Genomic DNA, 14,327 nt, shown 5'->3' on the forward strand with positions numbered 1-14,327 from the left:
GCCTTCCCATAGGTCTCCCCTGCATTTAATCTCCAATCACTCCTGCTAAATACTCTAATTGTATGCTGCATACATGGCACAAGAGTTGCAGAGATTAAGAAATTCCTTGATGGTCCTGAATCAGCAATTGAGTTGTAGCAGATATGGCTTTTAGTGAGTACAGCCTTGCTTCATCTCAGCCCCAACCTATACTCTCACAGATGCAAGCTGCACGAGACAACCCCAGCCATTGCCAGGACCATCCACCTGTGTGTATCTTTCCAGACCACTTATAAAGGCCCTGGAATTACATTCCAACTGGACAACAGTCAAAGCAATCTCTACAGTTGCCCAGAAAGGAGCCAAAATACACAAAGCATTTAACATTCTGCAAAGAAAAATCCCTAAACAGCCCCAGGCAACTACTGCAGCTATTTGAGCCCTTGTAGCAAAGCGAATCCCAGAGGTATGTCCAAGTTCAGAGGGCTTGACGTTGCATTTAGAGCCTAGAAGGAGCTGGCTTTCATCTTGCAGGGTGAGAGTGCTCTGGCGGGAGAACTGAGCTTGCTTATTCAGACTTGGTTACTAAAGCTTAAGGCAAGGTCCAGGGATTACTGCATGTTCTGTATTTAGCTTCTTCTTAGCAGCACAAGCTTCCCCTATCCTGACCCCATGTCTTATTTTGCAATAGACAAGACAGAACCAACCACCAGATAGAGGCAGTTGCCACTAAACAATGAAGGTGGCTGAAATATTACTATAGGAGTAGTAAAGGGGTAGGCTGTGCTTCAGTGGGTCTCCCTTCAGGGTTTTATTTCCTCACCACTGTGCTCTCAGGGGGAACCTGAAGACTTGATCCGGATCTGCGAAGAGGTCTAGCACTTGCTGGGCTATTACAGGGCTGGCTGGCAGAGCCTGATGTCTATGCTACCCTGCAGGAGTTTGGCACTTTGTCCCCTCGCTGGTTCAAGAGCTGAGAGCACAGCAGAGGAAGCACTCGCTCATGTGAGATGGGGAAGTGACTTGCAGGGATTTCCCTGGAGTAGCTGTAGCTGGCCAAGGGTGCGGGATCCAGCCTTCCTTGTCTGCCTGCTGTAGGTGACAGGGCTCTCTGGGTGGGACGGAATCCTTTGGGCTCTAAGCATCCTCTGGAGAAAGGATTACATAATGCAAACACACAGGCAAGGTTGGCTCAGTGATAGGTTTTCCTTCCTCAGCTCAGCACTGAAACTCAGCTCCTGAAAAAAGCTTTAAACATGGCTACTTCCCAACAGCAATAAAGCTATTTCAGTGATCAAAAAAGGGAGAGGCTGGGCAGCAAGGGAAAGCCCCCCGATGCCTACAGACGATTTGCTGAACAGTGGGCAGAGTTAGAGAGCACACCCTCCGCTGGGACAGGTCTGGAGAGGAATCTGTCCCCCAACCCCCCAGTACTTCCCTAGTCCAACCCCCCAATACTGCAAAGTACCTTGGAAGCGTCCAACTTTGCAGAGCTGAAGGAGCAGGCGAACAGGCTCGGCCCCAGCTTCAGGAGGCCCACATTCCAGCAACGCTTGGCAGCAGAGCTCCCATTGAGTTACTGGAATCCAGATAGTTACAAAAACCCTCCTTGTACGTTGCGTCTCAAATTCTCTGCATCACTGGGGCAGCTGCTCTTCCCAGGGAGACAGAAGCAGACTCCGAGTCCGGCAAGAGGAGCAGGATTCTTTGCACAGCTTAACAGTTTCCTTCCAAGCTTCAGACAGACTCATTTTGAGAGGCCCCTATCTGCTTAGAGACCAGCTACCTCTGTGCACCGCTCTGTGGCATTGTGTCCACCCAAGCAAATCCGCTCTCACTCGGCTACACAAGCAACCCTCTGTTTATGAGCTGCCAGAGCAGGGGCAGCTATTAGGAAAATAAAAATATGGGAGGGGAAGGAACGAGCTTTCTAAGAAAAAAAAAAAGTGTTATTCTAACGTTTCCTGGAGTGAGGCAATCACCCAGAATTCCTGCCAGCTAACAGTCACAACAGTTACTCATGACCAGGACCTCATCTGGCATGGAAAAAAAAATAAAAAGAAAAAAATCACAGTGCATGAATCAGATCTTGTATAAAAATGTAAGGTTACCGGACATAAGCAGCAGCACTTCAGTTAGAGGCAGTGGGGGGAGGAAGGGCTGTACTGTGCATCGGCATCACCACGGACAGACTGATCAGCTTCCCCTAAGCTTTATGCTAACGAAGTTGCTGAGACTACTCTGCTATTTTAGGTGCCTGTGGTCCAGGGGTTGCTGCAGTTCTGTGGCTATTTGCATAGTGTGCTAAACCACACACACAGTTTGTCAAACTTTCTGAGACTAACCCCCAAAGTTCCATCTCCGAGAAATTAGCTCCACAGCTGGCACAGTACACTGGCCCTGAAGATCTTACACATTCTCTTCTATCTTTGACTGGTGAGCTGAATGTCAGATTCCTGGAGGTGCGCTCTTAGGGAACAAACCACTCCCAACCTCCCAGTCAAGCCTGCCCTAGTTTATTAGGCAACTATGGAAGAAAGCAGCTGCCTCTTAGAACGGTTTGTTTCCACCTTTAAATGCTCAACCCATTTTCTGCTCCGGTTTTGCACAGGCCATATGCTTCACCATTTAAGGGACAATGTCAATGAAACAACAAGACCTATCCTACATCTCAAGTACTATATTGGGCTCTCTTCAGGGACCTCTGCCCTACGGGGCAGAAGTGCTTTAGCAAACTCCAGTTCTGTACACCAGGGCTGATAACATTGGTAATAAACAACTGGAAATGGAAGATAATTACTATAAGTCAGACATCATCCAGTATTATCCACAAGGGCACCCGAAGACAAGCTAGGGAACTTGCAAGGACTGCTTAAATCACACTCCAGCATTTGCTGACTGGCTAAGCAGCTAAGCATAGAAGTCATCAACCAGTTGCAGAACAATTTTAATGATGTTCCCCTTTCTTTGTCTCAATGCTTCTCTTTAAAATATGTGCCTCATTCTCCCCGGGAATCTCATTCCACTTCACTTCAATAGGTGATAACACTAAATCTTGATTAATCTGCAGATATTCAGGTCTGTAATCCGCCTTCCTAGCACATCTGGATATACTTCAATCACTTCTCTGCCAATGCAAGTGCCTTGGGCACTGGTGCACCTTGGTCGCTCCTATTGTCTCCCTGAGATGCATAGTAATCTAGTTTCACATGAGCTGAATGCTAGAGTCTGGTTTCGATTCGGTTTTGGGTGGTGTTGGTGGCCTATGATATATAGGATGTCAGACGAGATGATCTGGTGATCCTTTGAGGCCATCAACTCTACGATGAAGGATCAAAACACTGGCAGAAAAGGAGATGCAGAGATTTTCCTGAACACAATGGTCCACATGATAGCAACAGACAAGAAGCTACAATCCAGCCTGCCAAACCGAGTGAGTATCTGGTGCAGAACATTTTGAAGCAAGACATGCATGAGAGTAGAGCTAGGATCGGCAACCTTTCAGAAGTGGTGTGCCGAGTCTTCATTTATTCACTCTAATTTAAGGTTTCATGTGCCAGTAATACATTTTAGCGTCCTTAAAATGTCTCTTTCTATAAGTCTATAATAATATATATATATATATAAAAAACTAAACTATTGTTGTATGTAAAGTAAATAAGGTTTCAAAATGTTTAGAAGTTTCATTTAAAATTAAATTAAAATGCAGAGCCCCTCGGACCGGTGGCCAGGACTCGGGCAGTGTGAGTGTCACTGAAAATCAGCTCGCGTGCCGCCTTCGGCACACGTGCCATAGGTTGCCTACTCCTGGAGTAGAGGGTACTTCTGTACTCTGCTAATGAGCAAACAATCCCCCATTTCCCTGCTTCATCTGCGCAAGTGCCACCAAGACTAGATTCTAGTACTTGTTACCTACAGAACCCTTTCATACACTCCTTGTCTTTGACTTAACCCGCTGAATGGAGGCTATTCCCAAGTGCAATCTGTATTACTGCACCCATGCTCATCTGTAAGAGTAATAGGGTTTTCCCCTGCCTGAAACCAAGTGGAGCTCAGAGAAAGGGTGGGCTTTACATACCTGTGACACTGAATTGAGCCAAGGATTGTGAGGACAGAATGAGAGCTCCAAATCAGAGCACCGTGGCTTGTGCGTTTAGGAATTATTGTAATGCAGCACAATATATACCTACTGCAACACTCCATTGTGCACCATGTGCCCAACAGAGCCACTGCCCCAGAAATGCAGTAGCGGTGTCGCAAGAGAGAAAGGAGCTTTCAGCTGGGAATGAAAGCTGATGCCCTTGGAAACTTGAAAGAACCTCACCCACCTTTGGATGAGCACTAGTCACTGCATGTCTTCATTACCTCTTTCCTGAGGCGAAGAACTAGGGAGCTAGCCAGGTCCAAGCAGCAAAGAACTAGATTCGACATTACAGCCAGGACACGAGAGAGAGAAAAAGGTTGGGTTGGGAAGGAACAGAAAGGAGCAGTGAGAACTGAACACAAGTAAGGGGCTTCTAGAGGGTCAAACTGGATAGTGTCCAAGTAACACAAGGAGATGCTACTTAACTTATGGCTCCAAGATTCATGTAGAATGTTGCCCCTTTACAGTCTGACAGGCTAAGGCAGAAACCGTCAGTTCTGTTAGAGGGGCTGACAAACACCGTGCAAGCTCACATCTAGTTATAAGCAGTTGAGGAGAGCCAGCTTTGGCATGGAATCAGATTACCCAAAGGCAGGGTTCATTCCTTACATCCCAACAGGATTTTAAAGAGCGCCTGCTTGCAAATTAAAGTATAGCAGCCACCGTGGTGCTCTGCAAGCACAAAGCAGACCAGAAAACAGTTCTGCTGTGCAAATGGCTGTCTCCCCCGCAAGGACTGGACTCCTATACTATTAGAGTGGCAGCTTACCTATCTGGGAGCGCAGAGCTATGCATTAAGCCTCCCTACAGACAGTTCAGCATGAGACGCAGGCAGCCCTAAAGAAAAAGAGTCAGAAGACGCCAAGCACTTAAAGCAACAAACCTTTCACCACAAAGATTTTCAGGTGTCTACAAAAGGTGCCTATCACCATGGAATGTATGCACTGGAAGATCTCCATTGCTCATGCAGCCTGTGCTTGCTGGATTTCTGTATTTTTCTACCACCATCAACCCCGTTTGGCCCCCCAGTTTTAAAGCCCCATTTTGCTCCTGTGCTATTCTGGTTTTATTCATAATTTGATAGATTTAAGGGCTTTGGAGTCTCACAGCAAGGACATCCACTGCTATTTTCCGACAACCTCCTTTGCCCTTTCCCAAGGGATGCAGCCTTCCATTTGCATGTCGTTCTGCGCCATCTCCACTTCCCAGGGCTGGAACACCTCCCCTAACCCAGCCCCATTATGTGACCACCCTCTAAGGCCCCAGCTTAAACTGCACTTCTTGCAAAGGACCTGCAAGCTTCACCCTCCCCATTGAAGCATTAACTAATGCAACGATTCGTCACCAAAATACTGCATGCAAGATGTTGAGAAGCCATGCTTTGCCTCCCTGTTCATACACCCACCCCGCCCAACATCACATCCAAACCCCAGCCTCGCTTTGGCCATCTAGACCCGTCCACACTACAGAACGTTCGAGTTTGAAAGCAACTGACCAACTGAGTTAGCTGACAAACACTCACCATGATTTAACCCCATGCTTCGCTAGCGATCAGCCCTGCGTCAGCCAACTCGACTGTTCATCATCTTGTCCCAACACGGCAACGTTCTGTAGTCTAGGCAAGACCCAAGACTCCGCTCCATTGCTTTTAGTTTCTTTCGATTTGTTTAAAGCGCTCACCCAGTGGGTCCGGAAGTTTCACAATAATTTATACAAGGGCTGAGAAAAAAAAAAAAAAGTCTAACTACTAAACTCCTGACAGGCTATGAGCAACCCTACAGACTCATAGACATGCCCCACCCACTCCATCCTTCAACCCACTGTGCTCTCCTGTCTTGAGCTTTGCCGTGTGCCATAAAAATTAAATCTGGGCCGTCTGAACAACCAGGAGAAGTTCTCAGGAAGAGGGGCTCTCACCCAAGAGGTCCTCCCACCAGCTGTCCCTGCTCTGTCTAAAGCCAGACGACTGCTCAAACTACAGTGCTGTCACACAGACAGGTCGTTTCAGGTAGTCACATTCCAAACCACATGGGGATTTAAAGGTCAAATCCTATGACAAACCCCATCCAGAAGCTAAGTGGGAGGCAGTGCAAGTCTACAGGACATCAGCGCAGGTGGGCTCTGCACAAAGCAGGGACTTGGTGCTGGGAGCTTTACAAAGTGGTACAGACACGCTGCTGGTGCCATTACCCCAACGCCACCCTGAACTGTGGTTATCAAGTTTGCGGTAAGTCTTGCCCGGAGCTCTCTGCACCCGAGAGGATTAAAGCAAATATTAAGAGATGCATTAAGGAAAAAAAGCAGAACCTCTCTACTTGCTCTGGGACAAGCAATGTTGCCAAACATGGAAGCAGAAAGAAGGGATGTTAGGACAGGAAAGCAGCTCCAGTTTGCTCCATGCAATGAGTGCATCGGAGCGGGCCAGAGCCGTGCTGGTGTCAGCTCAGACAAGAGAGACTGGAACTGAAAATGAACCAAGCACTGCAGAAAGGGAAAAGCCGAAGGCATCTCTAGCCAGCTACGAAAGGTTTTGGACAACTGAAGTTCCAAGCCACGCACAGCTGCTCTGGCCATGCTGAGCTGCAAAGCAACGGACACCACCTCCCAGGTCACCAGGCACAGAGGCCCCAACACGCTTTTCTCCATCCCCTGGCTTCCCGTGTAGGGTTTGCTCTATGGCTGTTGGTTTGAGGGAGAGTTTACTCTGGCTCACTCTCTTGCCACAGTATTTACACAGAGTTTTTATGGGGGGGAGAGGTCAGGCATCTATAAAGCACCCAGAGCATGAGGATAAAGTCCTGGCCCCACCCCAAAGAGCTTGAGATCTGGAGACACCATTTAGAGGGGCGGGGGAAGAGAAGATGCTGTGCACAGCCACTTAGCCAAGCTTTTAAAAAGGAGAATGATTTAACTGCCTGGCATGAACCTTGTCATCATTCTACCATTCTTGAACCCCAGCTTATAATTTAAAAAAAAAAAATTGGATTTTGCAAGTCCTTTTGGTTTGTTTTAGGGACTAAGTCAACACTGTCCCTCTTCCTACTTGTTAGAGACCAGGAACTCATTATGGCCAGTGGGCAGGGCACTGGACTGGTGTGTGGAGTCCTGGTTCTAGTCCCAGCTTTGCCCCCAATCTGTTCCTTGGGCAACTGACACTCCCCACCCCCTGCAATTCCCCCATCACTCCTTTGTTTCAGCCAAGGCTTCACAGTGTCTGTACAGCACCTAGCAGAATGGAACCCTGATCTCAACTAGGGCCTCTAGAGGTGCATCTACACTGCAAACACACAGGTGTTTGATTGCCATATAGACATGTCCAAGTGCTACTTCAATCCAAAGTGACAATAATCCTTCCTTCTCTCAGCAGTCAGCACTGTCTAGGAGCACAAACCCTCTTACATTGGACTGAAAGCACAGCTGACTGTAGCAACGTTCTAACCAGAAGGGAATGCACACCGCTCAAGTTCCCCTGTCAAACTAGTGCAACTGAAATCTGCACAACAGTTAAGCTTTGATCTCAGCAGAAAGTTACCAGCACTGCGTTTCTATTCTCAGTCCACAAAGGGGATCAGAGGGCGATGTCAGGAGACACAGTCCTGCTACTCCCCCAATGCACGAATACCCCCTGCACTCAGAAACATCTCCCAAGTCCCAGCTCCTGCCACTAACAATTAATCAACACTTTGAAACAGCAAGCTCACCTACCTGCCAGAAGGAGCCTTCGCCTGCTGCCCTGGAAGCTAGTCCGTGTGCAGCAAACGCTACCCAGCCCCAGAACAGGCTGCCTTGCCAGCTGCTAAGTCGCACACAGAGACCACTGCATTAGTAACACGGTTTACGCTAGTTTTGAAGTGTTGCAAGTCACCCCAGCAGAAATGGGTAGGCACAATCATCACTGCCCGGCACTAGTTTTAGGCACTGGTTGCTGCCCCTCTTCAGTCTTGCTTCAGAGACCACAAAAAGAAGTCGCCCGAGGGGGGCAACTTCCCCCAACCCCACCACCGGCAGAAGCAGCTTGACTAGGAAGGTTCAATTGCTGGAAGGGCTGATACGGTCCCTCGGCAGAAAGTGAAACTGCCTTAGCATGTGAGAGCAGGAGGAAAGCAATAAAGAGGGATGGCACATGTCCTGGCAGACAGATGGAGCAAGAAAATCCTTTTCCAGAACAGAGGCCCCAACAAGCAGCTGTATTCTACAGATCTGCAGGGGATGGGGAAAACAAGCCTCTTTACAGCCTAACAGCAGTACTGGCAACCCACGTTCCTAAGCCAAGCACTAGATTCTTCTGCAGAATTGTGGGCCCTATGCCTACAGACTTCTGCAGCTAGATTCCAGTTCTTCTGGATGTTGAGTGAGAGATGTACCTGCCCTCATCCCTCTAAGAGAGAGAGGTCTTCACTACAGGGAGGAAGAAGGGTATCTTTTCAGAAAAAGGAGAAGATTCATTTTATGGCACTGCTAGGACCTGCAGCAGTTTAAAAACCAGCTGTTTTACAAGATGGAGTTTTCTGAAACCCCCTGCTCAGGAGATGGCCTAAGAAGGGTTCTCCAAGCAGCAGCTTTGCAAAAGTGGTGCATTTTGGGTAGCATGTGAAATGCACTGTTGGCATCTCACATACTGTGGTTCATCCTCAAACTGTTCGACTTTCAAACACAACCATGGCAGGGCTGTGAACTTGAATGAGCCAGTGCCTAGAATTAGCTAGGCCCACCCTTGATCCCACCAACATCTCCATAAAACCATGTAACAGAGGAACCACCTATAGGAATCCAATCTCTTGGTTAAGTTTCCACTCTCCTCCGACCCAATACAGCCATGAAGCTCTGCAGCTAGCAACAAGAACGTCTTGAAGCACCTCCACAACCAGGGAGGGGATGAATAACTCAGATTCCAAGGCCAGAAGAGACCACTGATCTAGTCTGACGTCTTGAACAACACAGGCCAGAGAACTTCCTCAAAATAATTCCTAGGGAATAGCTTCTAGGAGAAAAAAAATATAATCTAATCTTAAACCTCTAGTCAACAGATTCTGAAGCACTGTGGTCATCAGGGGAGTTCTGCACAGCAGCCAATAGCTGAGACACAGACATTTGCTTTGTTGAAGGTTTGTCCTCAGGAAGACACGTCTAGAAGGTGGTTTCCTGCTCCTGCCGAAATGGTCCCCTGGATTATAGGGGACAGCTGCAAGTGGCAGTTAAAACCAAACTCCTGGTGCAATGTGCATATCGGCATTTGCTAGTGGTCTCAGAAAGGCCTGGTCATATTGTAAAGGACTTAAGGGGAATCCCGCATCACAAAAAGTTTAGCGGATGTGCCAAAAAGGTCATTAGATTATCTGCAGCTCTCAAGAAAACTCATAATCCTTGCCAGTGCCAGCTGCAAATCCAACCGCACGTACAGACACAGCATTTCCTCAAGGTTCTTAAAAATAGCCTGCTTAAGCGAAGGCAGATTCCAGCCATTCCCTCCCCATAGCAACAAAATCTACACTAGAGGGACAGAAAAGTTTCCAACTGTACAATGTTTGGCAATGGTGGTCAACATCAGGCTTTTCAGAGGAAGGTACTCTAATCCTTGCAATGCCCTACTTATGAGGAAGTTTTTTCTTAACTATCCCCCACCCGCATCAGTCAGTGGGTGGTTTCTGCCCCGAGTGTAGGAGATTATAAAAACTTGCATTTATAAAAACCAACGTGTTTAAGCCCTGAAGTTCAGCTACAGACAGCTGATGCAGTGTCACTGCTTTCATGATCACAAGGGATAGTTTTCCCCCTCCCTCTGTCCCATTTAGGACAATACTCGCTTGGGGCTTAAGCATCAAGGTTAGTGCTATAGATACCGCTGACATATGTGGATGGGTTTATAACCTGTCAAATGCTGCCAGGGTCCTCTTGGCTGTGACACAGGATCCTGCTTCTTTCTATGTGAGTATGTACATTTCACAGCACCTTTACGGCAGTTGCTTCTCAAACGGGGTGCCAGGTGGGAGCACATTAGTTCTCTTTCTTCCTTTGATGAAACAGGACCAGCATGAAATGGCCCAGTGCCGGAAGACAGGATTCCATGTTAATGGTTCTCTGGCAAATCAGCACTGGCTACCTGCAGCCAGATCAGAAAAGATACACACTGTAGCTCCATCTGTAACTGGATTCTCTCTCTCTTTAAATAAGGATGGTTCACACACCCCTGCCTTGTACTCCGTTGTCTCTGGTGCTGAGCCAAACCACTGTTCCTTCCCCATATCAAAAAAGTTTTTTTTCCTTTTAAATAAAGTGATCACACCTTAGGATACTTCAGGGTGCGGCAAGCTTTGCTCAAAGTGCTGTACAGACACATCCCTCCAGAGACCACCAGAGGCAGCATGGCTTAATGGATAGAAAGAGGTGGGTTTTCTATCCTGGGCTCTGATCTACCCTGAGACCTTGGCCAAGTCACTTATCCTCTGTGTGTCCGTTTCTCTTCCCATCATCTGTCTCATCTATTTGGCTTGTGAGCTCTTTGGGGCAAAGACCATCTCACTGTGTTCAATTCCAAGCACAATAAGGATCCTATTATGGTTAGTTGGGGGCATCTCCAGGTGCCACCATGATAACCTTGTGCCAGGTTCTCCCTCTCCTCCAATCTACCAAAGGGTTAAGTGTCTCCCAGCAGTGCCATCTGCACAGCCAGGAAGAGAAACCCCAGTGGAACCCCCAGCCCATTCCCCTCGAACACCAAGGCCCAGGGATAAGCACCTCTGCAGAATGACTTCTGGGGAGCAAATTCAGCAGCTCTATATCCTAAGAGGCACCTTTAATAGATGTAAGATGGGAAGTAAGGACATGGGGATATTTCAGCGAGTTCACCAGAGCTAGGTCACTGAGTAGCTTTGCACTTTAAGTAGCGGCAGGATCCAAGTTGGCCAAGACATGAACTATTAAAGACCATCTCCGCAGGATACTGCCCTGGCAGTTTAAGATCACATTAAACTAATACCGTACTACATCTGTGCCAGATTGCTGAGAAATTTAGCAAAAGCCCCTTCCCATGTCCTGAATTTGCAGCTGCAGCCCTGACCTTCCGCACAACTCTCCCCTCTGCTTCTCTTCAACATCCTGCAGATCCAAAGCATTTGGCTGCAGCCCACTGGCGAAATGCTGTTTTGATCAGCTGTGTCTGTGTTTCACAAGAATTGCCAGGTAGCCTTACAAGTCAGAGAGCTGGTCTAATGAGCTCTGTTTGCAGGTATACTTCATGGTGTCTAACCCACCTACGGTGCCACAAGCCAGACTGTCAATGTCCTGATGCCGACTACCAGCGAGAGTTAATCCAGCCATCTGTCCACAGCTCTTTCTGAAACTAGCAATGTGTACGGATGGATTGCAGACATACCTTGTTTTTATGCAAGGGTTGCAGACAGACTATATCATGGACATCACTGATGATGATGATCATCATATGTGGTGAGTCAGAGTAAGAGCCATAGCTCTGAACTCCAGATAGATTCTTTTGGAGGAAATAGCACAAAGTTGTGGTCTGGCAGATACGGCACCATTGAGACGGCACCTGTACATTGCGTTACGCCTGGATTTTCCTGCCTAGTATTTTTCCCCCTTGCTCCAAGGCAAGTCTGAGGCGGCAGCAAAAAGACACGTGTCTGGAGCATCCCAGCAGTTACACATCAGAGAGGGAAGTTAGGAGATAGAGAGAGAGAACAATGTGTCCTTGCAATAATTAGGCAATTATACAGAGTTACTCCTCTCTAAAGCACTTTGCAAATGTTAGTCATCAGCCCTCCCATGCTGCAGTGTAAGCAATTCACGATGAGGAAACAGTCACAGTGTTTAAGGGATTTGGCCAGGGCCACACAGTGTCGACGCAACATTTGGTGCATGGCAACTGACCATGTTCTTAGGTGTAAAGGAGACAACTGACTGTTTCAGAAAGTAGATTGGCTAGATCAAGCGTCTGCCCCAGACAGGAGAACAAGCCTTCAGAGTGCCTGAGCTGGTGTCATTTGCCATAGTTTGTCAAAAGGCAGGACTAGGGTCAGAAGCGCCTGGTTCTGTGCCTCATAGATGGATGGTTTCTAAGCCAAGCTCTTTGTGGACATTTATAACACCACAGAGCTGATGCAGCTGCTCGTCTCCTCAGTAGGAGCACCGAGGGTGCAGCGTCCACTAGGACTGAGGTTCATTGGCAGAGCCCATGGAGAGAGGCTCACAGGTTGGATCAGCAGCCCCTCGTGCCGAAGTCAACAACCTGGGGATGGAAGTTGATGGAGGAAAACCTGGGCCCTTCAGAAGAAAGTACTGCGCTCTGGGCCCCTGTTGTTTCAGAACCTCATGGTTATGGTTTCTTATACCCACACAATACTTCCAGGCCCATACAGGGTCAGGATTCAAGAACCACTTGCCCGTCAGTATTGTGTCGGGCGCAGAACCAGTGGGGAAGGGAAGGACTTCACCTCTGCTTAGGAATCTCTCCTCTTATCCCACATACCTGCCCTATTCTGAAAGTTAACTTTCCTAGCACTGCCAGGACTTGAAAAGCTTGCACACGAGGACACCACCCCGCTCAGTGAGGGTTTGCCAGGCTGGGCTTGCATCACAGCTAGCAAAGATCCCAAAGCCACAGCTTAGCAGCGCTGGAAAGACTGGTTTGGGCAGTTGGGAGACTGTACTGAGAGGCACCAGCCATTCTGTCATCCAAGTTATTAACTGACCCCTGTCTTGGGAGCCTCTCCCTGCGTTTACAAGCTAACCTCCACACTTCCCCGTTTGACACATGCTCGGCACGCAGGACACAAGCCTGGCTTTAAAGAGAGGCTTTTTAAAAAGCAAGGTGCTCAGGCAGCCTTCTGTCTCTATGGATGCTGCATCATGGTTTCTGTGTCCTTAGGCTGAGGCTCTTTGAGGTAGGGGTTCCTGTTTTGTATTTGCACTGCACTTTGCCCGATAGGTCCTGATCCATGAGGTGCTCCTACAACCCCACAATAATATAATAATAAATAATAATAATATCCTTTGCACAGCTGCCCCACCTCACAGCAGACAGTCCTAGTCTAGGCCTGACCAAACTAAGAACTTACTGAGACCACTAGGTTGATACCAATTGCATCATGTTTTTTTGACTACAGCTGACAGGTCTGAGACACACCCAGCTGGTGAGCGAAGTGGGTGAAAGACTGATCCTTTGGGGCCATGCCAAGTTTCCACTTCTGGGGTGGTGCACTCAAGCCATCAAGGAAGAGTTGACATTTTACTGGATTTACTGAAATTGCTAGTCTAGCTCAGAGCAGCTGTTTTGACTTGGAAAGCTTCATGTGCCTGTGAATAAAGGAGCACTTAGCAGCAGGTGGGTAGGTTCCCTACCACTGACCCTCACCTCCGGCAGTTTGTCCCTATTTTCTTGTCACTCCCCCTCCAGGAACACAGCCAGCTGGAAAGTCCAGCATCTGAGAGAGCTTTCGGGCTGGCTCTTTTGCAAGACCCATAGGTTAATTGGCAGAAGACCAACAGCAGGAGCGTGTGGGTGGAATAGGAATTGGGCAGCCCTGTAGCAATGGAAAATCGATAAGGAGGGCGGGATGCTTCCCCTAAAATATAACACCAGTAACCTTTGCCATGTTACTAGGCAGCAAGTGACAGAGGCTCTCAGATCGAGACCCAGTTCCATGTGTTTAACTGTTCTGTGCCTGGCTTGGGAGCTTCCAAACAGCTGGTGCCGTCTATACCCCCCTCAACATCGATTCCCCCCCTCAGTAAGACTCGTCTAGTGATTAACCACTTCCCAACATCAGGTTTCTCTGACCCAGGAGCTGTAATATCCGGATAAGCCACATTTTAAGAAGGTATTTCCTCTGCTATTAAGCCACCATAAATTTTAAATAATAGATGTTTACCTTTGGAGCTATTTGCATTAAAGAAACACACCTAATCCTTAGCCAAACCAAGCTCCTCTTACACAGCCAGGGCTCCAGAGTCTAATTTATTCTCGCTTTACTTACTCATAGCCCATGCAGCAGTCCATACAGCCTGTGTCTTTATCTGCCTCAACGACCTTCTTTAGTTCTGTGTCATTAGCTGGACAATGACACCAGTCTGAGACAGTGGGGAAGAGAAGGAAAAAAACAAGTTTGTCACTATCCAGAGTTTCTGTTCCCATATCTGAAGCTTTTTTCTGCTGAGACAGTACTATGGGCCAACAAAACAAGCCATCGGG

The 14,327-nt window shown here is 47.9% G+C and overlaps 1 protein-coding gene across 1 annotated transcript in view; it reads right to left on the minus strand.

Annotated features, from left to right (window-relative positions):
• SPSB1 (splA/ryanodine receptor domain and SOCS box containing 1) overlaps positions 1 to 14,327 on the minus strand; it is a 69,127-nt gene that overhangs the window by 10,233 nt on the left and 44,567 nt on the right.

The sequence above is a fragment of the Gopherus evgoodei genome, chromosome 18 (genome assembly GCF_007399415.2).
Source record: "Gopherus evgoodei ecotype Sinaloan lineage chromosome 18, rGopEvg1_v1.p, whole genome shotgun sequence".
Classification (NCBI taxonomy): domain Eukaryota; kingdom Metazoa; phylum Chordata; order Testudines; family Testudinidae; genus Gopherus; species Gopherus evgoodei.